The 27,978-nt window shown below is 41.9% G+C and overlaps 1 protein-coding gene and 1 pseudogene across 4 annotated transcripts in view; one reads left to right on the top strand and one right to left on the bottom strand.

Annotated features, from left to right (window-relative positions):
* Positions 1-10,538, top strand: part of LOC133364811 (DNA polymerase delta subunit 2-like) — an 80,233-nt pseudogene extending 69,695 nt beyond the window's left edge.
* TBC1D5 (TBC1 domain family member 5) overlaps positions 1-27,978 on the bottom strand; it is a 741,088-nt gene that overhangs the window by 403,922 nt on the left and 309,188 nt on the right. The window contains exon 1 of one of the 4 annotated variants that reach the window (XM_061587420.1): positions 25,007-25,352. The exons of 1 other annotated variant lie outside the window; for it this stretch is intronic. The gene's annotated coding sequence lies outside the window, so the exon portion shown is untranslated. Of the gene's footprint in view, positions 1-24,534; positions 24,672-25,006; positions 25,353-27,978 lie in introns of those variants that run through there. 2 more of the 4 variants (XM_061587415.1, XM_061587416.1) reach the window with 2 other exon arrangements.

Below are 27,978 nucleotides of genomic sequence, written 5' to 3'. Positions count from 1 at the left end.
CTTTTTCTCAAAAGTAATCACTACAATTGCATTTCAGTTACTTTTTTAAAAAAAAACCTACAAGGTGCTGGCCTTGGCTGCTGCACATCTAAGTAGCCTAAAACAATATTAAAAATAAACACACAAATACAGAGGTAGTAGAATAATTCTCTTTAGCCATAAGATAGTAATGGTGGTCTCTCCGCTGGTAAGGGAGGTGGGGAGGGAGACAGAGGTCACTACTCAGATTTTTGCTGCTCTCTATGGAACTCAGTAGGGCCAAGGGCATGGTCAAACAGCGGTTAGTCGATATCGACAATCAAGAGCTTTTCGCAGATGCCTTGGGACCCTGCTTCCCCCGTTCAATGGGTTTAATAGGTCCCCCTAGTAAAGAGGGGATGCACTACCTAAGTTGGCTATCTGTTCCTAAGTATAGAAGGGCCTTCTCTTTGGCCCGTTTTGACGCTCTACCCTCTAAACTTTTGGAGGGCAGATTTGATAAAATCCCAAGGAACAATAGATATTGTCCCTGTGACAAGTTTGAAGTGGAGACGGTATCACACGTCCTGTTTAAATGTACATTCTATGATGAGGCTAGGAAAGGTCTTTTACACCCCATTCTGCAAGCTTTCCCAGGCCGTTCCTTGGATTTTCTTTTGTCAGCCCTCCTTGAGGGTACTGACAAATCAATTACTGTCCAAGTGGCCAAATTTCTGAACTTGGCCATGGAGATCAGACCCTGCAAGATTGTGCACTGTTCTTAACCTATTGTACTGTCTGAAACTGCTCCCTGTATAGTATATTTTAAGTATATGTTTTATCTCTCACCAGCTTTGTATTTAGTTGGTTGTTTTAATGTTTTGCAATGGTTGGTTGACTAAGCAATAAAGATTGTTGTTACGCAGATCTTTGCACATCAAACCAAGTGCAACCCCACCCCCCACTCAGCCAGCAAGAATAATCTCTCTCAGTTAAACACCTCCCGGACCCTGCCCTGCCACCAACTAAGGGACACTCACCCAAGCAAACATTTTCCCGAGATGCAAAAAAAAGTTACAATATTGCAAATGCAGCACAGTAGCCAGAGAGGATGGTGGAGGCCACTTAGTGTGCCAAGTGCAAACACAGTATTCACACACACACACACACACACGTTGTCATCTTTCACCTCCACAATTCTTTATCTCCATTCTGCTGCTGCCTCCTTCTCCTCCTTTATCCATGTTCTTGCCCTCCAGCTCCTTTTCCCCTCCACTCCATTCTTCACCACCACCACCATCCATTTTTTAAAACAATTGTTTTCTCCACTCCACCCCGTTGCACTCTCCACCTCCTCCCTCGTCGCCTCCTACCCACCCACAGAGCATGAGGGAAGAGCGATGCTACACAGAAGCCCAGTTTGAGGCACATGATTTTCATCAACAAATCAGAAGAGCAGAAGACTTCCCCTGCTTCCCCAAAAAAAACTAATGCCCCCCCAAATGCTGGAAGCATTACAATTACTCCACAAAAGTAATAAAATTACTCCTAGTTCTAGTACAATCAAAATGTAAAGGAATTATCCACTCATTCCTCAAAAAAGTAATGAATTACAAGTAACGAGTACAAGTACTTGTAATGAATTACTTCCAAGATCTGATTGCAGGTTAGTCCTTGTATTATAGGCATAAAATTTTACTTGCCTTAACCAGATTGATGCATCTTTGTACTATAAAGTGTCATATTTTTTTCTCTCCTCCCCCCCTGCAAATTAGTACTGCTTCAAGGCTTCAACCAGTCTTTATCTCACCTAACTAGTACAATCCTATACCCAATTTGTTTTACCTGAGAGTAAGGTCCATTAAACATAAAGACACTTTCTTTGGCATAGACTTGTATATATTGTACTGTAAGTTAACTATACAATGATTTTTATTTATTTATTTATTTATTATTTTATTTGTATCCCGCCCTTTCTCCCGGGGCAGCAAACAAAGCGCTAAAAACACTTTAAAACATCATAAAAACAGATCTAAAATACATTAAAATAAAACAGCATTAAAAATATTTAAAGAAAACAACTTTAAAAAAGGGTTAAAAACATTATTAAAAAAAATTAAGCAATTCTAACACAGATGCAGACTGGGATAGGTCTCAACCTAAAAGGCTTGTTGAAAGAGGAAAGTCTTCAAAAGGCTCCGAAAAGATAACAGAGATTTTTGTCAATTGTCTGGAACCCTTTGCATTTGCCACGGGGAGGGATGAAGATGCATCCTGGTCATTAGGAAGGAAGGAAGGAAGGAAGGAAGGAAGGAAGGAAGGAAGGAAGGAAGGAAGGAAGGAAACTGGAAGCAGCAGCTCTTCAGGACCCTGGCAGCTTGCTGCTGTAACTTGTCTGCCTCTCACTCACCCCGAAGCCTCAGCTGTGAAGAGGCTTTTGGCTCTGCTCCTTGCTCTCTCAGTAGCTCTGCTACTTCTGGGTGGCTAGCTAGCAGTGGTGGTCTCTCATCTCTCCCCTGGTAAGAGCGGGGAGGTGGGGAGGGAGGCAGATGCCACCGCTCAGAACTTTGTGCACCAAACCACATGCAACCCCTTTCTCAGCTAGCAACCATAGTCTCTCTAATTCAACCACCTCCCAGACCCTGTCATGTCACAAAGCAAACATTTTCCTTTGGGGTGCAAAAAAGTTAAAACTGCAATTGCAGCAAAGTAGCCAGGCAGGGCTACTCCCTCGCACAAAGTGCAAACACAGTATACTCACACACACATCATCGTCTCTCACCTCCACAGTTCATATCCATTCTGCTGCTGCCTCCTTGCCCTCCAGCTCCTTTCTCCCTCCACTCTATTCTTCTCCACTACTGTCCATTTTTAACCATTTTTTCTCCACTCCACCCTGTCTCTTTCTTCACTTCCTCCCTTGTCACCTCCTAAACATCCATAGAACACGACGGAAGAGTGACACTGCACAGAAGCACATGATTTTTATCCACGAATCAAAGGAGCAGAATGTTTCCCCTGCTCCCCCCCAAGTAACGCCCAGAAGTAATGCCGGAAACATTGCAATTACAGCTCAAAAGTAATGAAATGACTCCTCGTTCTATTACAAACAAAACGTAAAGAAATTACCTACTCGTTCCACAAAAAAGTAATAAATTACAAGTAATTTGTTTTTCCTAGCAAATTTCTCCCAAGCTCTGGTTTCTACTATCTGAGTGCACGTTCTATTTAAAATTAAAACAATGACATCGATAACCTTCAATGGTGATATCAACCAGGACCAATCAGTAGAATGTTACAAGTCAAGATTCATTCAAGATTTATTTTAAAATGCTAAATTGGCACCCTAAAACACTATTCTGCAAAACTTATTGGAATAAAGATGCTCCCTAACTGGATGATCTATACCAATTATGGTGAGTAGAATTATTTCCCCACTACTAATACCCATTACATCACTACGAGTTCTCTATTTTATGGAACTGCCATGAAATGTACTGTAATTCTTATCTAGCCCTAGTTTCTGGTAAAGAAAAATCCACAAGACTTGTAGAACTTCAAAGTGCATAGCCAGTTTCTAGGCTTCTTTCATAGATCAAGTCTGAACTTCATGTTAGGAGATTGTAATGAAGAGACAATATACATAAAAATCTTAGCAATACATAATCCTTTAAACAGATTGCCATATCTCAACAAGGAAAATCAATAGTGAAAGTAGCATGTGTTTTGTTGCATGGCCATTTAAGAGTATATACTGAAGTAAATATACTGCAGCACCAATCATCATTTCCCACTATCATATTCTCATTTCCATTTGGTTTTGAAAAGATTACTCCTTCTGGCTCACAATAGCAAACATTTCTTATGAGATGCATTTATAGAATTTTGCAGCTGTGTGATATTTTAAAGAATCAGAAAAAACATAGGAACATAAGAAGCTGCCACTGGTCCATCTAGCTCAATATTGTTGACAGTCACTGCCGGCAGAGGTTCTCCAGAGTTTGTTAGGAAGTATTTTCCAGCCCTATCTAAAGATGCCAAGGACTGAACCTGGAAACTTCTGCATGCAAATCATGCACTTCCACCATTAAACTAACCTTCCCCACATCTTTTCTAATAGCCTAAATGCAATTACTGCTCATACTAAGATGGTACTTAATTGCATCTATAATTCAAACTGAAATTTAATATTTCCTATATGCAAGACTTAAGAAGAGTACCAGGAGATGCAGCATGTATCATGGACTTCACTATGAATGGTTTGCCCTGTTTCAAGTATAGCAGACAACAGCAGCTTAGGACTCTGTTAAGATGTACTGATCTAGCCTTCAAAGTGTGATCATGTAACAGATTGGTTCTAATTAGGACTAGTCTTAAGAAACTAAAACAGTAAAGCTAAGAACTAAAATACAAGCATAATACAGAGAATTAAGAGGAATGAAATAATAATAGGACATCCAAGATGCCTCATGGGCTGAATAGTAATAACTAAGTGCCAAGGATAAAAGATTTTTAAAGGTCCTTTCAGAACTTATAGAGAAATACTCAGCTTGTTTCAACAAATTTCTCATTACCAAGTTTTACCAGCATTATGTTTCAATTAACTAAAATGGTCAAATTTGTTGAAATTTGATCACATTTGTATAGCAAAGTTAATCTTTTTCCTTGTAAGATATTAAACAAAAGAGTTTTCAAGGACAAGCCACTATGGTGCAAAGATTACATTCCACTAATACATGGCCACCTGTTTTCAAGAACCCATCCAGCTCCAGAAACTTTTAATTTATAGATATATTGTTTTAAACAACAGTTCATTCATTACTGAAAAGGTGTCAATACTGTAACAGCTCTTATCCTATTGGCAGTACATCTACGTTAAATGGGCCTTTGTTTATTTCTTGCATATAGCAGAATTAATGACACTAGAATTAGCTTACCCTCTTGAAGCATTATGAGATTATTCCTTGGTCTCTTCCTCTTTGATTTAGTACACCTTTTAAGATTATTTATTAATGTTCGGATATATCATCCATCATCCATTATTATTGGTGTCGTAAATTAGAGGAATGGAACAAAGCACTGGACTATTCACTTTTTTCATATTCATCAATAAAACAATCACCTCCTCTGGCATGTAGTGAAAGAAATAAGTTGGTTCTAGCTGTCAGACTGGAAAAAAACTAAGTCTACATAAATAACTTCTACGGATAATTTCTGAAATCTGGCATAATCAAGTCAAAGAAGAGGAACCCTGCTGTTCTCCACTAGAGGGGCAGGGATAAGTTGCGATACCACAAGCAGCAGTTCAGCAGGGAAGAGAGCAGATTTTGGGGTTGCAGAAGAGTTGTGATAAGGGGGGGAATTGGGAAAGGAAGGGTGTATATACAGGCTGACATGGGAAAAATTGGCATAAACTGTGGTTCAGGGCACAAGAGGTCTAACTAGCTGTATGTAGTGTTGGGATTGGACAGCCTGTTAACCACTGGCAGCAGTTAAAATGAGTAAAACAACCAAATTTCAGATTACAGAGCAGTTTAAGACTATTAGGTGACAGTTGACAAGTACAAACAAGCCATGAAAAAGCCTGCCCTCACATTCAAATTGAAATAATTTGAGAACCAGATTATATTCCTAAATATTCTCTAGACATTCATCATCATATTCCAATTCAGAGTGAATTGGGCCTTCTGGAGTCCTCTCTGTCAACTCCTTCCATTTCCCATATTTATCACAGTGGGGAAAGCTGATAGTAACAGCAGGGAGAGTTCCCCTTAGGCTCTAAAGTGGGCATGGTAATGCCCTGGGAAATCAGCAGCCATGCAAGCTGTATTTTCAATGCTTCCAGGTATCCTGGACATTGATATACCTGCTCACAGCAGCATCTAAAGCCTACTGGAGTCTCTATCTGTTGCCATATCCAGATATGTACTGGGAAAGAGTGATGTAAGGGGAGGCAGGAAGACCCCTAAATGGATCCATTCTGGGTTGGGTTAGGATTTCAACCACATCCTGAATGCAAACATGATCAAAAAGATTTGGGGGTTCCGGAAATACAAGCAGCATATTGATATTTGTTCAGAAGGGTTTAGGGACTAAAGCTATACACCACCCCACCTTGGAGATGCAGCAGTGAAATTTCACTACCAGTAATGCCTTTCAGCAACACGCAGCTATCATTAAACTTGCTCTACAATTTCCTCCATGAGTATTTTCTCATGGGAGAAAGTTGTTATACAGCCTTTTCCCATTAAAACACCCATTCCCAAATAATTTACATATTAGGAATGATGATAATTTTGTCTAGAAAAATGTTTGGCTGCTTCCTGCTCCAGTAAAATCCATGCCAAATGGAAGAGATATTAAAAGCCTAAACACAAAACAAGTATGTTCCCCATAAAAATTGACACAGAGCTAAGTATTTGGGGAATGGGGGAGGCCACCCAAGTTGGTTTTGATGTTTGGGTCATGAGTTGCTGGATAGAAGGGAAAGCCACATTTTCTGTGCAATTTAATTTTTTTTTAAAGGTGCATGCAAGGGATAAGAGTATGTATGGGGTAGAGAGGTGGAAGTACATATGTATGTGTGCATATACTGCCAATCTGTGTGTGACATTTTAAATGGCTGCCATGCTTGGTGGCCACCATTATCCACTAAAGGCCAACAAATAGCTGGCTTTGAGCCTGCAATTGTAATGCCCATAATGGTGGCAAGCAACAGTGCCTTAATGGATACAGGCCTGGGAAGGATACACTGTCTGGGTAGCTCATTCAAGCCCACCACAATGGTGCCAAGGGAAGTCTACTACCTCTACAAGCCCTGATCCCTTCCCAAAAGATGACCTGCAGGCACTAGCTGTCTCTGAACCTGTCTGGGAAGGTGAAGTTTGTTGCTCATGAATCAAGTGACAAGACGAATGTACGTTTCCTACATGTTTACTTTCATGACCACATAATGCATTAAAAGCAAAGAAATATGTTCAGTGAAGAAATGTGAACACCCAGGGAAAAAATCTGAAAAATTCTGGAGAAAAAAACAGTTCATTTCCCTTTTCCCCCCCAGAAAAAAACAAACATGTTTCCCGAATTTTTCCTACTTTTTCTGGGCCTTCACACCTCTAGTTCATGGCATTCTTAGACTAGCCTCTTAGGATATTTATTTATTTATTTAATCATATTTGTATACCGCCCCATAGCCAAAGCTCTCTGGCATAAGCTTAACATGGCATACGCTTTTGTAAGTGCTTATGAAAGCTTCTGCTGTTTTACAATTAAAAGCACCTAAAAAGTTAGCCTCAAGGTGCCATGAAACATCTCTCTCTCTCTCAGAGAAGATTAATACATCTTTCACATTATATACAGTAGCGCAGTGGCAAATTCAGAAGTGCAGGGTCTCTTCATAGCCAGAGCTGCAGGGTTGAGAATGAGGTTCTTGTTAATACCTTCTCTCACAACAACAGCCATCCCTAGGTGTCATTAAGCATGAAAGAGGCGAATGCTAGCCACTGAGAAGAATCTTCTCAGTGGCTGACTCACCTCCTTTCACTCTGATTAGCTTCAACAAGCAAGAAAGGACAACAAAGCATGTCAGAAGACTCTTCTCAGTGTCTAACACACTCCTCTGACATGCTGATTGGCTCATAAGATGCTAGAGACATAGACACCCTACTGGGACCCTGCTCTCAAAAATGTAAAGGGTCTAAGACCCCCCCAAGACCCTGGATGACTACACCCCTGATTATATTCAAATGTAATCATAAATAAATGTATTTGGCTCAGCTGTATTCTATGACTTGATTCTGTTCTATCTGTGTTTGAGTACATTGACATAAGAACATAAGAAGAGCCTGCTGGATCAGGCCAATGAGCCATCTAGTCCAGCATCTAGTTCTCACAGTGGGCAACCAGTTGCCCATGGGAAGCCTGCAAGCAGGACCCAAGTGCAAGAGCATTCTACCCTCCTGCAGTTCCCAGCAACTGGTATTCAGAACCATACCACCTCCAACTATGGAGGCAGAGCATAGCCATCATGGCTAGAAGCCACTGATTACCTTATCCTTCATAAATTTGTCTAATTCTCTTTTAAAGCTTTCCAAATTGGAGGCCATCACTGCCTCTTGTGAGAACGAATTCCATAGTTTACGCGCTGTGTGAACAAGTACTTTTTTTGTCTGTCCTGAATCTTCCAACATTCAACTTCACTGCATGTCCATGAGTTCTAGTATTATGAAAGAGGAAGAAAAACATTTCTTTATCCACTTTCTCCATGCCATGTATAATTTTATACACTTCTACTATGTTACCTCTTACTCACCTTGTTCTAAACTAAAAAACACCAAATGCTGCAACCTTTCCTCATAGGGGGGACGGTCCATCCCCTTGATCATTCTAGTTACCCTTTTCTGAACCTTTCCCAGCTCCACAATATCCTTTTTGAGGTGAGATGACCAGAACTAGACACAGTATTCCAAATGCAACCATATCATAGATTTGTATAATGGTAGTTTTAGTTTCAATACTTTTCCTAATGATCTCTATTGTGGAATTTGTCTTTTTTACAGCTGCCACGGTTGACATCTTCATCAAGCTATCCACTAAACCCCATCTTGTTCCTAGTCAGCAACTGCCAGTTCAGACCCCATGAGTATATGTGTGAAATTAAGATTTTTTTGCTCCAATATTCTTTACTTTACACTTGTCTACATTGAACTGTATTTGCCATTTTACCACCCATTCACTCAGTTTAGAGAGGTCTTTTTTGAGCTCTTTGCAATCCCTTTTTGTTTCAACAACCTTGAAAAATTTAGTATCGCCAGCAAACTTGGCCACCTCACTGTCACCTGTTCAACTCCAGATCATTATGAACAAGTTAAAAAGTACAGATTCCAGTACCGATCCTTGGGGGACTCCACTTTCTAAATCCCTCCCTTGGAAGAACTGACCATGTTTTCTGATTCTCTGCTTTCTGTTTCCTAGCCAGTTCCTGATCCACATGACTGCTAAGCTTATTCAGGACTCTTGGGTGAGGTACCTTGCTGAAAGCTTTTTGGAAGCCCAAGTACACTATTGTCCACTGGATAACCTCTATCCATAAGCTTGTGGACACTTTCAAAGAACTCTAACAGGTTAATGAGACAGGACTTACCCTTGCAGGTCATGCTGGTTCAGCTTCAGCAAGGCTTATTCTTCTATATGGTTATTTTATCTTTAACAATACTTTCTACCAGTTTTCCCAGGACAGATGTTAAGCAAATTGACTTGTAATTTCCAGGATCCCCCTGCATCCCTTTTTAAAGTTGGCATTACATTGGCTACTTTCCAGTCCTCAGATATGGAAGCGGATCTGAGGGACACGTTACATATTTTTGTTAGAAGATCAGCAATTTCACATTTTTCTTTGAGAATTCTCAGGTGGAGTTTCCCCCCTCCCTGCTAGGCTAGTCTTCTGGGGTTTCTCTTCCCAGTGGAGATGGGAGATGATTTCACCCTGCATGGGTGAGGTTGTCTCTACGCATTGGTGCCCCTCAGTGAGGGAAAATCCAGACACAATATAAGTCTGCTATTTAGGCTGCGAGCAGGCTGTCCAATCTGTGCAGAGCCTCCTGACCTCTCCTGCTGTGGCCTCTACCTTTGACCAGGTACACATCTCCACCTATACCAACTGCTCCCAGAACTTCAGACTGGGGGAGCGGACTTACAATCGGCAGTATGCCCACATCTATGCCACACGCCTCATTCAGATGAGACCATTATTGGTGGAGAGAGCCAGGTGCATATGGGGGAACAACATTACAGTGAAGAAACTGTGTGACCTGCAGATAGCAGAGAAATGCTGTGTGGTGGGGACACTCTTCAAGTCTATGCAGCTTCAGCCCTCTGTCCTGCGAGAAATCAGCAAAGAGCACAATCTGCCACCACAGCCTCCCTGCACCAAGTACATCCATGAAGCTGATGATGTGATCTTGGAAGACGAGCTGCAGCGAATCAAAGTGGAGGGAGCCATACAAGTCAACAAGCTGGTGACGGGGACCATACTTGCTGTCTACGGCTCAGAGAGGGATGATGGCAAGTTCCTTCTTGAGGACCACTGCTTTGCAGATATGCCCACCCAACTGCCCATGATGGGGCCTAGCACAGACAGGTTTGTCTTGCTGGTGTCCGGCCTTGGCCTCAGTGGCAAGAGCGGAGAGAGTCTCCTGGGCATGCAGCTCCTGGTGGACATGGTGACTGGGCAGCTGGGTGCTGAGGGAGAGCAGTGTAGTGCAGCCCTCATCTCCAGAGCCATTCTGGCGGGCAATTTGCTCAGCCAGAATACTCAGAGCAGATACACCATTAACAAGGCAAAATACCTAACCAAGAAGTCTCAGGCTGCCAGCGTGGAGGCTGTGAAAATGCTGGATGAAATCCTGCTGTAACTGAGCATGTCTGTGCCTGTAGATGTGATGCCTGGTGAGTTTGATCACACCAACTAAACTTTGCCCCAGCAGCCGCTACATCGCTGCATGTTTCCCTTGTCGAGCGCCTACTCCACACTGCAGCTGGTTACCAACTCTTACGAGGCTAACATTGATGGTGTCAGGTAAAGGCGGCTTTTCTAGCTTTTTAAGATGCAGCAGTAACACTGCCCTATCATTTCCAGACTGCTTTCAGGGGTTCAAAGCAGACCATGGAAGGGATGTTTCCAGCTTCTCCCGCCCCCTGCCTTTGAAAGCCTCCAGCTTCTCCCGACCCCTGCCTTTGAAAGCCTTATAAGAAGTTGCTACCATACTGGGACTCTGAGCAACATTGTGGGATTTCTAGTGGGTTACTCGGAGCCAAGTGAAACTGTCAAAATTCTGTTCTTATTTTTGCTATTGCCAGAAAGTATAATGTTGCCTGCCAAGAGATATAATGTTGCTGTGTTCATGATATTGAAAAGTTATTTTTGTTTGCTGCTATATTTACTGTTTTATTATTTTTTTGTTATTAGGAAATTGTTTTTGCAATTGTTTTTGAGATGTACTTCTGTTCACCTCCTTATAAGCCACTTTGAGCACAATTTTTTGTGGAAAGGTAGCATACAAATAAAATGATGAATGAATGAATGATGAATGACATCTGGATCCAGTGATTTGTCTGTTTCTGTTTTGTCTATTAAGCCTAGAACTTCATCTCTCATCACCATTATTCACCAGCTCTTCAGACACCTATAATGGCCCAGATATTGGCCTAAAATGTGCATAAAATATTTGGTTATAATTGCTTAGTTTATAGCTTTTTAGTTGCATCTGAGAAGTTATATATTTTTGTTAGAAGATCAGCAATCTCACATCTGAGTTATTTAAAAACTCTCAGGTGGATGCCATCTTGACTCAGCAATTTATCAAGTTTTTACTTTGTTTATTAAGCCCAGAACATCTATTATCACCACTTTTCGCCTCAGTTCCTCAGACTCCATTTCTGCAAAAGTTAGTTCAGGCACTGTGACTACAGATGCAAAGAATTTATTTAGCTTCTCTTCACTCTCCTTATTCTGCTTTAGCACACCTTTGTGTCTTCTTGCATTTTTCTTGCCAGAGTTTGTGTTCCTTTTTATTCTCATTCCGACAGGCCTTCCATTTTTTTAAGGAAGCCTTCTTGTCTCTAATAGCTTCTTTGACTCTGCTTGTTAACCATGCCAGCATTCTCTTGATCCTGGTGGTATTTTTCCTCAACTACAGTATACATTCTAGATGAGCTTTTGATATTTTGTTTTTAAACAGCTTCCAAGCATTTTGGAGTGATCTGACCCTCTGGACTTTGCCTATCAACTTTTGTTGAAACTTTCCCTCATTTTGGGGAATTTTCCTCTTTTGAAGTCAAAGTGACCATGTTGGATTTTCTTGGCAATTGGCCATTCACATGTATGTTTAATATATCAGCCCTATGGTGACTACTCCCAGTTGATTTGACAACACTTACATCTCACACTAGGTCCTGGGCACCACTTAAGATAAATTTCAGGGTCACTGCCCCTCTGGTTGGTTCCATGACTAACTGTTCTACAGCACAGTCATCTAGGGTATCTAGCAATTCTGCTTCTTTGTCATGACTGGAACACATATATATGTAGCCAGTCTATGCCAGGGTAGTTGAAGTTACCAATTACTACAAAATTTCCCAGTTCAGATGTTTCCTTGATTTCATTTCTCATCTCAAGATGTCCCTGAGCCTTTTGATCAGGGGGACAATAACACATCCCCAGTACTAAGTTACTGTTGGGGCATGGTATCACCACCCACACTGATTCTGTGGAGGAGTCTCCTTGTTTGGGTTTCCAGCTTGCTGGATTTAATGCCCTCTTTCACAAAGAGACACCACCTTCAATATGGCTTTGTGTTATACTTTATATCCGGGGATAACCATGTCCCACTAGTTTTCTCGATTCCACAAGGTTTGTTATGCTTACTATATCAATGCTCTCCTTTAAAACCAAGCACTCCAGTTATTCCATCTTGGCTCGGAGGATTCTAGCATTAGCATTTAAACACTTATATACACTGTCTCTCTTTGGAATGTTTCGTTTGGTTTGTGGACTTTGGCTTCTCTGAATTGCTATCCTGCGTCCCTGAACTCACAATGCCAAGATCTAGGCCTACCCCATTTAAATTGTCATCATTTTTATGTCTTTATCCTAGGGGAGAGATTTGTTCCAAACAGGACCCTCTTCAACTTCGTCAGCTTTCCCCCCTCAATCAGTTTAAAAACTGCTCTGCCACCTTTTTGATTTTGTTTGGTTCCATCCTGGTTCAAGTGGAGTCCATCCCTTCTATATAGGCTGGGCTTGTCCCAAAATGTTCCTCAGTGCCTAATAAGTTCAAACCCCTCCTGCCAACATCATTGCCTCAGCCGCACATTGAGACTATGAAGCTGCACCTGTCTAGCTGGCCCTGCAGGTGTAACCTGTAACATTTCAGAGAAAGCTACCTTGGAAGTACTGAGAACTCCCGGTGACATTTCATTTGCGTATTTTGCTCACAAGGACACCGTTACTCAAGGCTAACATCTTACTTGACTGTAAGTTATCCCCATATTTTGTTAGTTCTCAGACTTCCATCCCAGTTGCCTCCTTTCTCCTGTGCACTACAAGGAACAAGCAAAGGCTTGATGCAGGAACTATTCTCCCATTCTTGCAGAAGTCCTCAGCAACAGCAAGCTTACGCAGACATCTAACTTTCACATGTATTTTAATATGTAATTTTATTTTATAATGTGTTTTTAAAATTTCTGATTTTATTTTGAAAAATTTTAAGCTAACTTATTTTTATCTGATTTTATCAGTAATTTTAACATGTATTTTATATCTTATGTAAACCATTTAGAGGCTTTGATGATTAAGCAGTATATATATCCTGTTAAATAAAAAAAATGGATTTGTCCACAATGATTTTGTGTGTGTATGTAGGATGAGAGGGAAATTCCAGATACCTATCCAGACTTCACTAAGAATAATGCAGTGGAAGTAGATTGATATCATTTTGGAGGAGAGACAAATTTCACTAACCAGCCAAAGCTATTGAGTAGGAAGGAAAGCAAAACCCTGGCCCAAGGCATAAGAGAATGGCATAGTGAATAGTGATGCCAGGTGCTTCCTTTCCTCCCCTCCGTAGCAGCTCTGCACTCTCAAAGACACAGGTATCACTGCTGCTGAAGATGATGACTGCAGCAAAGAGAAACCATAGTCTAACCCTGGGCAGCATTCACTTTACCCCCATTCTTCTTCCTAGCATACAGATCACAACGGTGGTCATATGGTTCTTTTTGATTTTTAAAGTCTCAAAGCTATTGGGTAAAAGTTTTAATTTTGAAGATCTTTCTCTCATGTGTCTTATTTTTCTCTTTACTTTTTAGTAAAGTCAATTTTAATTATCTTTAAACTATTGGACTGAACACGGACAACAAGATGCAAGGACTTCTTCAGCTATGATGAATGATTACCTCTCATTTATTGGAGTTGCCTTGGACTCTCTAATGTATTTATAGACTTTTATCATTGTAGGAGCTGTGATGATATGCAAGGGAATTGAGAAGAAATGGGTGTGGATACAAATGCATGAACCCCCAAGGGCTAATGGGCAGAGAAGACCACAATGCATTAAGCCCTATTGAATTTCATGACTTGCACCAAAGAAATGGTATATTACGTTAACTGTAACATCATTCACATTGTTCACTCTAGGTAAAAGACTGATTAAAGAGAGCTTCGGCTATGGGGCGGTATATAAGTACAATAAGTACAATAAATAAATAAATAACAAGAGAAGCTACTTGGTCAAAGCCTGCTCCCCAACCCACTACAACTACAGACAAGATAATCACTAGACCAGCAAGGTATAAGCATGATATGAATGTTAGTTACACAGTATTCTTGTTAAGCATCATTATAAAATTATGTTATCTACCTGAGAGATAATAAAAGCTACAATTTTTAAAAGGAAAAGGGGGGAAATCTTTTGAAATTTCCACCTGTTCCTGCTACTTTCAGGACACAGACAGTATGGCATTATATACTGGTGGACAGAAAGGGAGCTAGAATGGGTTTTTAAGAATACTCCCAGGGGTCATATGCACTAACACCAATGTAAGTAAAAATATTCCTACATCTGGTCAAAGTGCTTAGGTAATTAACACTGCTGAAAAGGCATAGAATTTCCATCAATCTAGAATTAGTCTCTGCAATCATGCTAATTAGCTTATTGACTTCTTTCACCATTCCCCAGTTGCTCCTTCAAAGTTTAAGCTCACTGTAACCACACTTAAGAGCTTAAATAATGATCCAACTCTTATGCCCTTGATTTCATCTTTAATGGCCTAACATTACATCTGCCCCATGAAAACTACCAGCAGTGCTTTTGCATGGCAGTAGTTCCCCACCATAGTGTTAACATGTCACAGCAGCTCACCATATGGATTGCCCCAATCACATGGAGCATCTCTATACCAGCCCCAGTTGCTGCTACAAATGGGTAGTATAGGCTAAATAGGATTGGATGGTCCCTTGATGAGCAACAATCACATGCTGCGAATATCATGTAGAGTCACTATGATTGTGAAAGAATTTTCAGAGGATTCTAAGGGATCACTTATAACATAAAAATCAGTCCAAAGAAGCATATACCCAACTATTTATTAAAATGTAAGCATGTTTTTGACATACAATTAACTTTAAAACCTGCCATATTTGAAACAATAAACCTTCAATCAAGTACATAATGTGCAAACCCTAAAAATATTTTATCATACAAGAGACTTAACACCACGAGGTGTCATATCATACTAATCGTGATATACAATATACTGTCTCACCTACCCAGTAAATTTATATTGTTGTAATGACAGTGATTTGTTAATTCAGAGTCCTATTTAAATGGAAGCTTTCCATTGCTGAAGTCAGCAGCCATGCCATTCATGTCTCCGAGACTATGAAAATACACCAATTTTCTTTCGTGGAACGAATATCAAACAGCCTGAAACACACAACTGTAATGTTTGACTTCATGAAATAAGTGCTTACTCAGCAAGCATACAGCAGGTAATGCATTACTCTACTTAAATGTAGTAGCACTTTATTATCCATTTTACACAAGAATCCATAACAGTAACAAGTGTATTGTTTGACACACAGCGAAAACCCACAGATATTCTGTCTGACCTCTGTCAGAACAATTAATAATTTCTTTAATAGTGACAAAGTAGCATGAGAAAAACAAACAAGGCAACACAGAATGAAGTATTATAATGCTGAAGATGGTTTCTGACAAAACAGGTAGGTGCAGAAAAAAGATGAACATACACTTTTTAAAAGTGGACAACATGTTCTTTTTCCTCTGGAACTATTTTCTTAATGTAAGATTTTAGAACATTTGATTTTAGGAACATCATGGGGATGCTACAACAAGGCAGTTTCTTTTACACCTTTCTGAATCTGTTTCATTAGAAAGAATATTTTATAAACACTTTTTTATCAACATGTGTATATCCACAAAAACATATACATGTATATACACACATACACACAAATGTGTCCATATATACTCTTTACTCTCTCTCTAAATTTGTGTTATGCTATGTGCCCCATGGCAGCCATTTTGTTATGCTATACCTCTATAGCAGCAGTTTGTCCGTTGGCATCCTCAGCTGCCCCTCAACATTCAAAATGTGCTCCCTGGTCCAAAGCGGTTTATGACCCTTCTATATATATGCATATATCTCTATGTATACACAGGCAGTATACACAGGCAGTTTCACACTAAAGTGTATCTCCCAGCCAGGATTGCTGATTTCATGGGAGAAATTTTAAGTCATGAAACAGATTCCCTCTGACTATTAGTTATACTTCAGAAATTATACATTTACCTGCCTTAAAACAGAGTATAAAATGTTCTTAGGTATGTCATTATCAAGCAGTATGTCTAAACCTCAGTACTGCAATAGCCCAACATGTTTTACCATCTTGACTGTGGATTATAATTTTATCTTTTAAAAGTGCACATAAAGAGTAGCTTGTAATTTCTATTTTTAACATACTGCTTTTCTTATTAAAAAAATAGTGAAGATTTTATTCCTTTCTCAACCAACAGTAATTTTTAAAAAATGTTACACAATGTTTTTCCAGCTCACCATTGCTTGTCTTTGTGAAGACCAGCTTTTTACATTTCATATTTATAACAGGAGACCAATTTTTAAAATCTTCCTTTTGCTGTGTACATTCAACCCTGATCTAATTTCATCAATTGCTATCTATATATCTATGTGTGCAGTCTAAGGGGATTAGACAACATTATGCAGGACAGATCTACCAATTGATATGAGCCATGATTGCTAAACGGAATCCCCAGTCACAGATCTATACCACTGGATATCCATTGCTGAAGGATGAGGGTGAATGGCAGGGGGGGGGATTTATGTTTTTCTGGCGACTTCGCACAAACATCTGGCTGGCCACTCTTCATAAATTCATGTCCATTTTTATTTTTACAAAAATATACATTCTCAGAAGCAAAATTCTAGGCACCAGCACCAATTTTCCGCTGAGGAGGATTTACGAGGCTCTCCAATACCTTTCCTATGGCACAGTGTTATACCAGAGAAACACAAAACAAACTAGTAAAGCATTGATCTCTTACACAATGCTATCAAAATTAGCCAAAGGTTCCCTGCCTGCAGGCAAAATGACGCGTAAAATATCACTACAAGCAATCTCTCTTACACACACACACACACACACATATGCACGCACATGGTTTGAAACTTTTGTATTTAAAATGTTTTCTATGTGCACATGCCTCATGTGACTGAACAGCAGTCCATAACTGCATTTGCCACCAATCTTAAAAGAAGGATCTTGCATGGTTTCATCATGAATTCTGAGCAAGACATAAACCCCATACTACTGCTTATTGAAAACCTGTGGGCAGTAGCTTGATAAACTACATCTGAGAAGTAAACTCTAAACCATGGATATGGAGCTTGTGGAAATCCAAATGTTGTTGGACTATGAGTCCCAGCGTCCCTGACCACTGACCATGCTAGCTTGGGCTGATGGGAGCTGGGAGTCAACCACATCTGAACGGGCACAGATTCCCACCCAGCCTAAAATCATGCTACAAAAAAGTTGTTAATTTTAAGGTGCTACAACTCTTCCACTTCTTGAAATACTTGTAATTTTTCTTATCTTTTGTAAGAATGTTTCTTGGACAGAAAATTAAAGTAGACATTTTACTGACTAAAATCTACACTTACCCCACATTGTGGGGTTTGTATCAGAAAAAGTGTTGCATATTTGAATGTATACGTATACACACACACACACACACACACACACACAGAGAGAGAGAGAGAGAGAGAGAGAGAGAGAGAGAGAGTCACATAGCCATGCATAAATACACATATACACACTCATAGTTATGTGCAAGCGTAGCTAGTTTTTAGTTACTGCCTTATTCTTTTCACTCTTCATCAAATGAAGGCCAATGCACCATCATCCCAGAGCCTACACAAAACGTTTTTAGAAGAAAACTATGCTTATTATTCATAGGAAGAGAATCACCTCCTCATCCCCAAATCTGCTGAGATTTTTATCCTTCTAACTATCCTGTTACTTTTCTCAGGTGTTCTCTTCCCAGCTCAGAAACATGACTCCTGATACCTAACACCACTTTGCCTATGTTTTAGTAAAATGTAAATGTACTGCCTTCAAGTCGATTTTGACTTATGGCGACCCTATGAATAGGGTTTGCATGAGGCTATGAGGCAGTGACTGGCCCAAGGTCACCCAGTGAGCTTCATGGCTAGGTGGGGATTCAAACCCTGGTCTCCCAGGTCATAGTCCAACACCTTAACCACTACACCACACTGGGATCCATTATCAAGGGTTCAAACCAGCTTTCTCCACGGCCCTATGGACTCTGTGGATAACAGCAAAGAGGAAAAGGTGGACTACAGGCAATTCTGGAAGGTTTGGCAGGGTTCTTACTCATGACTGGATCCCCATACTATATATACACATCGTGTCAGATAAAATGCAGGCAAACAAATTACTGGGGTGGGGAGGGCTCCCTGCTGAATGCGGCTATGCTACTTGGTCCACAGTTTAATTTAAATGTTCTTGAAGAATTCCTCTAGCATAAATGAGTGGTGGTAGGGATCAGTGTCTGTGAAAATGAGCATTTTCTGTCATTCAGTGATTTAGTACTTGAAAACATCCTCAATTATTTTCATCCACAGTTACACTGAATGGATACACTTTTTGAACTTATTTATGAAGTCATCTACTGAAAGCAAGACCATCAGGCAATCTTTGGCCCACAGACAAATCTTGGCCCTCCAGTAGGCCTAATTTGGCTCATGAGGCCATTTTCCCCAAACCACACCCACCTACCAAACAGGGGACATCACTTGGGACTTCAGCTGATAGGTGGCAGGGCAGGGCAGGGCTCCATTTTGCCATAGCTGCGCGTACCTGAACAGGCACTTGCAGTCAAAGCAGGATTTACCCTAACCGCTCATCAGCTGATGAGCAAGGAAGGGCTAAATCCTGCTCAGTTTTGCTGCATGTGCAGACAAAGCAAGCAACCCTCCTTTTTTTTGCAGTCATCAAAAAACTCGCATTTGCAGCTGGTGCCTGCAAAATGCAGCCTGGGAAGGAGAGAATGAAGGCACTGCAACCCTATACGTAGCGCTTTCAAAAGTATCAAGCACAGAACTGGCAAATGACTTCTTTCTCCCCTCCCCATCAAGCGGTTCATCAAAAGCATTGCTAAAACAGAAGAAAAACCTTTATTTTAGCATCACCTTGCACCTGATGTCATTCTGACAGATGGGCAGCCCCATCCACCAGTCAGTTTTCACCTGTGAGGCTAATCCTGATAAACAGCTGGCCCATGGAGCCAAAAAGATTCCCCACTCCTACCCTGTGGCCTCTACCCACTGAAAATGAGTCATGCTTAAGTCCCACTGAAATCAATGGGACAAGTTAGTCACAAGTAACTTGATGCTGCGTTAATTTCAATGGGATTTAAGCATGACAAATTTACTCTGGGCTCAGATTCATGATTCTTACATTCAGGTTGCAACTACATGCACACACATGTGGGAGTAATCCAGATTAACAACAGCGGGTGCAATTCCATGTAAACATACATAGGACTGTGCTATCAGTTAACGAAACAAGTTTTCTGAATGCAGACTATCATTAACAGTTCAATAATAACTAACAGTGTTTAATACTTTTATAATAATAATAATAATAATAATAATAAAAATTAGATTTATATCCCACCCTTCCTCCCAGTAGGAGCCCACAAACTTAATTGGTGAGATTTATTATTATTATTATTATTTATTACACTTATATACCGCCCGACTAGCAAAAGCTCTCTGGGCGGTGAACAACAGAGAATATAGTAAAATACACATATAATACAATAAAAACATATAACATATAACAGTAAATGATCAAAAATCAGTTACAACAACAACAACAACAAATCAATAACTTAAGTTAAAAATGCATTGGGAAAGAGGAAGGTTTTAACCTGGCGCCGAAAGGACACAAGTGTCGGCGCCAGGCGCACCTCCTCGGGGAGACTGTTCCACAGTTCGGGGGCCACCACTGAGAAGGCCCTAGATCTTGTCATCACCCTCTGGGCCTCCCTATGAGTCGGAACCTGGAGGAGGGCCTTCATAGCAGAACGTAGTGAACGGGCGGGTTCGTAGCGGGAGAGGCGTTCCGACAGATAGCGTGGTCCCGTGCCGTATAAGGCTTTATAGGTTAATACCAACACTTTGAATCTGGCCCGGAAGCATATTGGTAGCCAGTGCAAGCGTGCCAGAACAGGTGTTATATGCTCAGACCGCTTGGTCCTTGTCAGCAATCTGGCGGCCGCATTTTGCACTAGCTCCAGCTTCCGAACTGTCTTCAAAGGCAGCCCAACGTAGAGCGCATTGCAGTAATCCAAATGCGAGGTTACCAGAGCATGTACCACCGATGTAAGGTCCTCCTGACTCAGATAGGGACGTAACTGAGGCTACCAACCGAAGTTGGTAGAACGCATTCCGTGCCACCGAGGCTACTTGAGCCTCAAGTGATAGGGAAGAGTCTAAGACGACTCCCAAGCTCCGAACCCGGTCCTTTAGGGGGAGTGTAACCCCATCCAGGACAGGGTATGTATCCACCATCTGATCAGAGAAACCATCCACCAGCAGCATCTCAGTCTTGTCAGGATTGAGCCTCAGTTTATTAGCTCTCATCCAGTCCATTGTCGCGGCCAGGCAACGGTTCAGCACATCGATAGCCTCACCTGAAGAAGATGAAAAGGAGAAGTAGAGCTGTGTGTCATCAGCGTACTGATGACAATGCACTTCAAAACTCCTGATGACCGCACCCAACGGCTTCATGTAGATGTTAAAAAGCATGGGAGACAGAGCCGACCCCTGCGGAACTCCACATTGAAGAGCCCACGGAGTCGAGCAATGTTCCCCAAGCACTACCTTCTGGAGACGACCCACCAAGTAGGAGCAGAACCACAGCCAAGCAGTACCTCCAACTCCGCGAGCCTCCCCAGAAGGATACCATGGTCGATGGTATCAAAAGCCGCTGAGAGATCAAGGAGAATCAACAGAGTTACACTCCCTCTGTCCCTCTCCCGACATAGGTCATCATACAGGGCGACCAAGGCCGTCTCAGTGCCAAAACCAGGCCGAAAGCCCGACTGAAATGGATCTAGATAATCGGTTTCATCCAATAGTGCCTGGAGCTGGCCAGCAACCACACGTTCCAAGATCTTGCCCAGGAATGGAACATTTGCTACTGGTCTGTAGCTGTTGAAATTTTCTGGGTCCAAGGAAGATTTTTTCAGGAGTGGTCTCACCACCGCCTCTTTCAGACAGTCAGGGACCACTCCCTCTCGTAAAGAGGCATTTATGACTTCCTTGGCCCAGCCAACTGTTCGTTCCCTGCTAGATTTTATTAGCCAAGAGGGGCACGGATCGAGTATCGAAGTGGTTGCACGTACCAGTCCAAGCACCTTGTCCACGTCCTCGAGCTGAACCAAATGAAATTCATCCAATAAAGCATGACAAGACTGTGCTCCGGACACCTCTTTAGGGTCAACTGCTATAAATTGGGAGTCTAGGTCCCAGCGGATGCATAAGATCTTATGCTGGAAGTGCGCAGCAAACCCATTACAGCGAGCCACCGGTGATTCTACCGTGTCCTGCAGGCCTAACTGAAGTAGCCCACGGACAACTCTAAAAAGGTCCGCTGGGCGGCGAAGAGATGAATTGATGGTGGCAGCATAATGTTGTTTTTTTGCCGCCCTCACCGCTCTTACATACAACTTGGTGGAGGCACTAACCAGCGCATAATTGCATCCGTCGGGAGTTCGCCTCCATCTCCGCTCAAGCCGCCTCCTATCTTGCTTCATTGCTCTCAGCTCTGGAGTATACCAAGGAGCTGTATGAGCTCTACACAGGAGGGGGCGCACAGGAGCGATCGTGTCAACAGCTTGGGTCATCTCTGTATTCCACAGGTCAACCAGAGCTTCAACAGGAGCGCCAGTCCTGTCAGCCGGAAAACCCCCCAGAGCCCTTTGAAAACCTTCAGGATTCATTAGTCTCCGGGGGCGGACCAATTTAATAGGTCCCCCATCCTTGCAGAGGGAAGAGGCTACTGAGAGTCTAAACTTCAGCAAGCAGTGATCTGTCCATGACAAAGGGAGAGATGTAATACTCCCCACATCCAGATCACTATCCCCATGTCCAGTCGCAAAAATAAGGTCTAGAGTATGCCCCGATACATGTGTTGGACCACTAACAAATTGAGACAGCCCCATGGTTGTCATGGAAGCCATGAAGTCCTGAGCTGCCCCAGACAAAGTCGCCTCGGCATGGATGTTGACATCCCCCAGTACTAATAGTCTGGGGGATCTCAGCAATACCTCCGAGACCACTTCCGTCAGCTCAGTTAGGGAAGCCATTGGGCAGCAAGGTGGGCGGTACACCAAAAGGATTCCCAGCCTGTCCCTCTGGCCCAACACCAGGTGCAAACATTCCAGGCCAGTGACTGTATGGACATGGTGCTTGGTGAGTGAGATGGAACTCTTATAGACCACAGCAACCCCACCTCCCCGACCCTCAGATCTACCATGATGCTGAACCAAGTACCCTGGTGGGCAGAGCTGGGAGAGACCAACTCCTCCCTGCTCACCCACCCAGGTCTCGGTTATGCATGCCAGATCGGTGGCCTCATCCACAATCAAGTCGTGGACGAGGGAAGATTTATTAAGTACCGATCTGGCATTTAAAAGCAGCAACTGGAGATCCGAGAGTTGGCTGAGATTTGAAGTCTTATTCTAAAACTACAATTGTATATACAGTTCCACCACCCAATATGCCTGTCTTCACCCACAAATTTATCCACTTCAGCGTTTCCAACCATTTATATTTAGGATGGACTGGTGGGCTTTTTATGAGGAAAAAAACCCCAATTGCACTCTAGAGTATATCTGAGGAAGTCTGATAATCATACATTATAACATATTTAATTCATAAAATAAAATGCTTGAAAAATAAAATGTATTCTATAAATATAGCCATTATCAAGACACTGGCAGTGTTTGCATATCACTTTAAACTATAGTTAAGTTTAACTATGGTTTAAAGGTAAATGTGCAGCATCCTGGTGTACATTTAGAAAAACATGGCCACTTCATGCCTACTCTGCTCCTGCTAATGCCATGCTGCTGAGATCTGAGCCATGGTTTGGTTTAGTGCTAAATCCAAACCCAGGCTCACAGTATGTGGTAAGCCAAGAACAAACCTTAGTTACAGCTCAAGATTGGTTTGGAGAAAGACAGCCAGGAGCCTGGGTTTGGACATAACACTAAGCCAAACTATGCCTTAACTCCCAGGAGCCTGGCTGCAGCAGGAGGGAGGGAGGGAGGAGTGAAGTGGCTGTACATTTTCTAGATGTGTACCTGCATGTTGCACATTTGCCCTAAAGTAATATGTAAACTAAGCCACTAACAGGACATATCACTTTTTCATCTTGTACAGAAAATATTACAATACTATTTTAAGGCAGTATTCGTGTTCAAAATTCTGTTTCATCCTTAGTTTCTTTTTCAATAAGAAACTATTAAGTTAATTAAATTCACTGGATTATTTTTTCAAAAGGGGTACATATTACTTCATAAAAGGAACAACCAGAACCAAAACGTTACATTAGGCATGTCCCAAGAGCTTAGGTTGAGCCAACGGAATCCCGCCCCATCACACACACAAACTTTGAACAGAATACCTCCATGCCATGTCACAAACTGCCTGTGATTTGCTTTCAAAAGTGATTTGCCATGTGACAGTGAGGACCATTTAAAAAAAAAAGCCAAAAGCCCACAGAATTAGCTGCATGGAGTTTTTTTTTAAAAAAACCTAGGTCCTGCAAATTTAGCAAACCAACTGATATGCAATCAACTAGGGACTAGTAGCATGGTAATTCTTCATCTTTTGACCACTTTACAGATTGACTGATTGCATACACTGTAGAGAAATCAAACCACGTTCTCAAAAAAGAATTGGAAACTAGGAAGAAGTTACAAGGTTCCTATAATAAGCTGTTTCTACAAATAAAAACGATTGTTCTTTTCAAACTGTTCACAAAAACACAGTATATTGGTACTTCAGAGACACCTTATCATTTGGATTGTTTTTTTCAAAAGCAGAAACAGAAATTATTAGTAAGCAGATGTCACAAAAATATTACTTGAATTTGGTAACTGGAAAACATTAGTGCCTAAGGCAACAATCCTATATCCGATCACCAGGAATAGGCCCCGCTGAACTCAGCTGGGCTTACTTCAGAGTAGACATGTAGACTCTGTAAGGCTGCAATTCAATATATCCAGTTATTTGGGAACAAGGCCTATTGAACTCAACAGAATTTTCTCCTGAGTAGACATAGTCATAGAATTGCACTGTTAGAAGAATGTGAAAGTGAAACTATCATTAAAAAAAACCAGAACTGATGTTTTAGAGCCAACAGAAGTAAAAAAAAAAGCGGACCTTGAGTTAAGAGGACCGAAGAAACAAGAACGGTGAAAAATGGAAAAGGAAAACTTCTACTTTCTCCTATAAAGAAGATTAGAAGGGGACGAACAAAGCCCACATGAGTAGTTTGAGTTTTCTCCCTTCCGCCTCTTTGAAACAGCTGTGGGTGGAAAACGATTGCCTGAAGAACCACCAAAGCAGCAGTACCAGGAAGCGCCTCCCCCAAATCTGCTTCTAGAAACTGGAGCGCAGGAGGTGGGAGAGGAGCAGCCTTTAGCACTACAGGCCTCAAAGAGCCACTTCCTTTCCTCTCTGGCTCTTTTTCAGTGACAGCTGGGAATGGAGGCGAGGAAGGAGCGAAAGAAACGGAAGAAGGTGGCGGAGTCAGGGGTTTTTTTTGTAGTCGAGAAGACAGTCATTTGATATTACGAGGAACGGGTGGGGGGTCACCGAGGGGAGGTGCCTGGGGCGGCTTAGTCGGCTTTACCTGCTGCTGTTGGTGCAATGGCACTGAAGAAGGTGGCTCAGCCTGCCTGCCTCCCTCCTCCCCGTCCGCGGCCCTCCCTCGCTCGCTCCGAGTCTCCACCGACCCGCAAAGGAAAAGCCGGGCTCGGGAAAGAGGAAGGAGGCCCGCCTCCCCCCCTTCTCGTAGCCGACGCCGGTTGCTGAGTTCAACCGCCGCCCCCTTGTCTCTTGCACGCAGGCGCCCGGGCTGCTGGGGAAAGCGGAGGCCGCCTACGCGCCGCTGCAGCGACGGCGCTCTTGCTTATGGTTTCGGTCGCCGCTTTGACGAACGGCTCTGACTCGGTCGCTGGCCCACACCGGCCATAGGGCGAGGAGGATGGGAGGAAATAAGGAAAGGTTTTGCAAGTTGAAGGGATAAGGAGAGAGGACGGGGCTTTGGGCTTGTTGGCGCGCTGGATTGTGTTGTTTGGGAGGGATGGTTGTCGCTTCCTGACAACGGCCTATGGCGATGCGCAAGCAAGCAAGAGTTAAACCTGGCTACTAGTGACCTTACAAATGAAGAAAGGAAAAGTCAGGAACGTCCTGCGGTCTTTACTAACAACTCAGTTGGCACTTCTACTCAGAAGTAAGCCCTATTAAGTTCAAGGGGACTTCCTCCCAGGTAAATGTGTCCAGGGTTGCCTTATGTAAGAGGGTGCTGAGGAGATGGGCGTGTTCTTGGGACTGACCTGCCACTCCATCAACTCCTTTTAAAGGCTTTCAAAAGCAAGTTCCCCATAGGGCAAATCCTGCTCTTTTACAAGCTATTTTTCTGGCACTTGTTTGAAGGGTTTTGTTTGAGTTCTTAAGAGGAAGTGGCAGTAGCTCCTAAGGCAAGACTGAAACTGAATTGTAAAAATCGTGTTTAACACCCTTTTATTTTGAATAACCCCCGTTACGTCCACTGGCTTCAATGGGTCTCTTCTGAGTATGATGCAAGTTGGATGCAACTCTGTGGTCCTAATCTTGGTGTATTCCACTTCTCACTCACTACCCAAGCAGCTCTTATTTATGATGCTTTAATAAGATCAGATATATATTCATACATCTCCTTTATCCAGTCAGGTTTGACCCATAGGCTGCCTGCTTGCTGCTGTTAAATATCAGGCAATAGTTTTCTGCTTGTGATTAGGATCATCATCATTTGAGGAAAGATTCAATACATTATTAGTCAGAAGACACGTTGCTGTTAGTAATGGATTGACAGTTTTCTTCTTCAAGAGTCCACATCTCTTGAAACTGATCAAGTGCAAACTCCTGTGTATATTATGTAATTTTTTCTGTCTTCCTACTGTTTGGTGATATTCAGGACTTTGAAAGGAGGCTGGACTTTGGGGGACAATATTGTTTATAGAACCATATGCAAAGCAATAACATTATAAAATGCAATATATGGCCATAAGTCATACACTTTAAAAGGGAATAGTTTCCTCCAGTCCATTTTTACTTACACTGATCTTCAGCTTTGTAAAGAATCTTGTTAGAAGGAGTTATCTCCTCTCTGATCAGCCTATCACTGTTTTTGAGCAAAACTGCTGACTGGTGTTTTGCAGTAGCAGGTTTAAACATCCTGTTCTAATATAAGCAGAGTAAAGTTTTAGGCTTATTTCTGGTAACGGCAATTTAAAGTTGTTACCAGCTGCTGAACATGCATAAAATTTTCTCAGTATTGGGACATTTTAATTTCAGCCTGCTTCCTGAAAGAAATCGTAAGCCATCCATTCATGTGCAGATCCCACTGTATTTTTAAATAATGCTATAGCCCAAGACAATGTATGTCATAATAAATATGTTAGTTATAAAGGTGCTAGTACTGTTCCTTTTGTTTTGCTAAATTGCACTATGATCAACTTTACAGTGTGATAGTGAGGCTAAAAAGGTTATAAAATATTTTGGCAAACCTAAAATGCTATCACAAAAGTAGCAAAGCCTATATGTAGTACAGGAGCATGGGTTACACTCTGCCTGCACACCCACCCAGACAAGCCATCCCAGTAGACAGCCACACATTGGATTTGCCAATGACCTACATGCAAACAGTGCTTGTAGACCTGAATATCCTGGTTGTGTCCCAGATTCTTTTTTCTTTGATTTTTATGTTGGCCTTTGTTCATGATTCCAAACCTGACAAATTCAAAAATCAGGGCAGGTTACGCAGCCTGTAGAGAGACTTTTATTTTGAGTATTCCTTATTTATCAGTATTATATTTATATCCATTCCACCTTTCTTCTGAGGAGTTCAAGGTGGCATTCATGGGTCTCCTTTTCCCCATGTTATCCTCACAACATCCTCTGCAAATCTGGGGTTGCGGAAAAACTGCTGAGTTCACGGCAAGCATGCTTTCTCTGCACACAGAGTTGAGTGCACAGACTCTTGAAAAATCCTGTTTTAAATCTGATGTGGCAGAATTCTCACCCTTCCCTAGTAGGCCTCAGCCACCACTGTTTACTTGTATCTAGGCTCCCATTAGTATTGGGTACTCTGGAGCCCATAGTATCAACTCTCCTGAACATAGATATAATCAGAGCAATGTTGTGTGAACTAGGCGCACATACTGCTTGCAAAACTGTATACACAGAATGATTTTTGCCCCTGCACACATGTCTTCCCAACTGTCTTCTGCCATGCATTTGTGCTACGCAGGTCTGCTCAGTGACACTAGTACTGGGTTTCTTCTGCAGCCTTATCTATGGGCTGATTCACAGGGAGGTTGAACTTCGGATTAAAGACGCAGCTTTTGGCATCGCAATAGATTTGCAAGGTTCACACTCCCCATCTTCCAATCCACTGTTTTCCATTCACACAATTGACATTCCTCTGGAAAGATTTAGTATTGCTGTTTCATTGTGCCCCCCCCCCCCCAAATGTACATGTTTAGTCCCTCTGGAGTATCCACATTGCTAATGGAGAAGGGGAGGGTTTTTTTTGTCAGTTTCATTGTTTCTTGTCAATTG

This window comes from Rhineura floridana, chromosome 10 (assembly GCF_030035675.1).
Source record: "Rhineura floridana isolate rRhiFlo1 chromosome 10, rRhiFlo1.hap2, whole genome shotgun sequence".
NCBI lineage: Eukaryota > Metazoa > Chordata > Lepidosauria > Squamata > Rhineuridae > Rhineura > Rhineura floridana.
The sequence above is the reverse complement of the archived record's forward strand: the minus strand, read 5'-3'. Positions and strand labels throughout refer to the sequence as shown.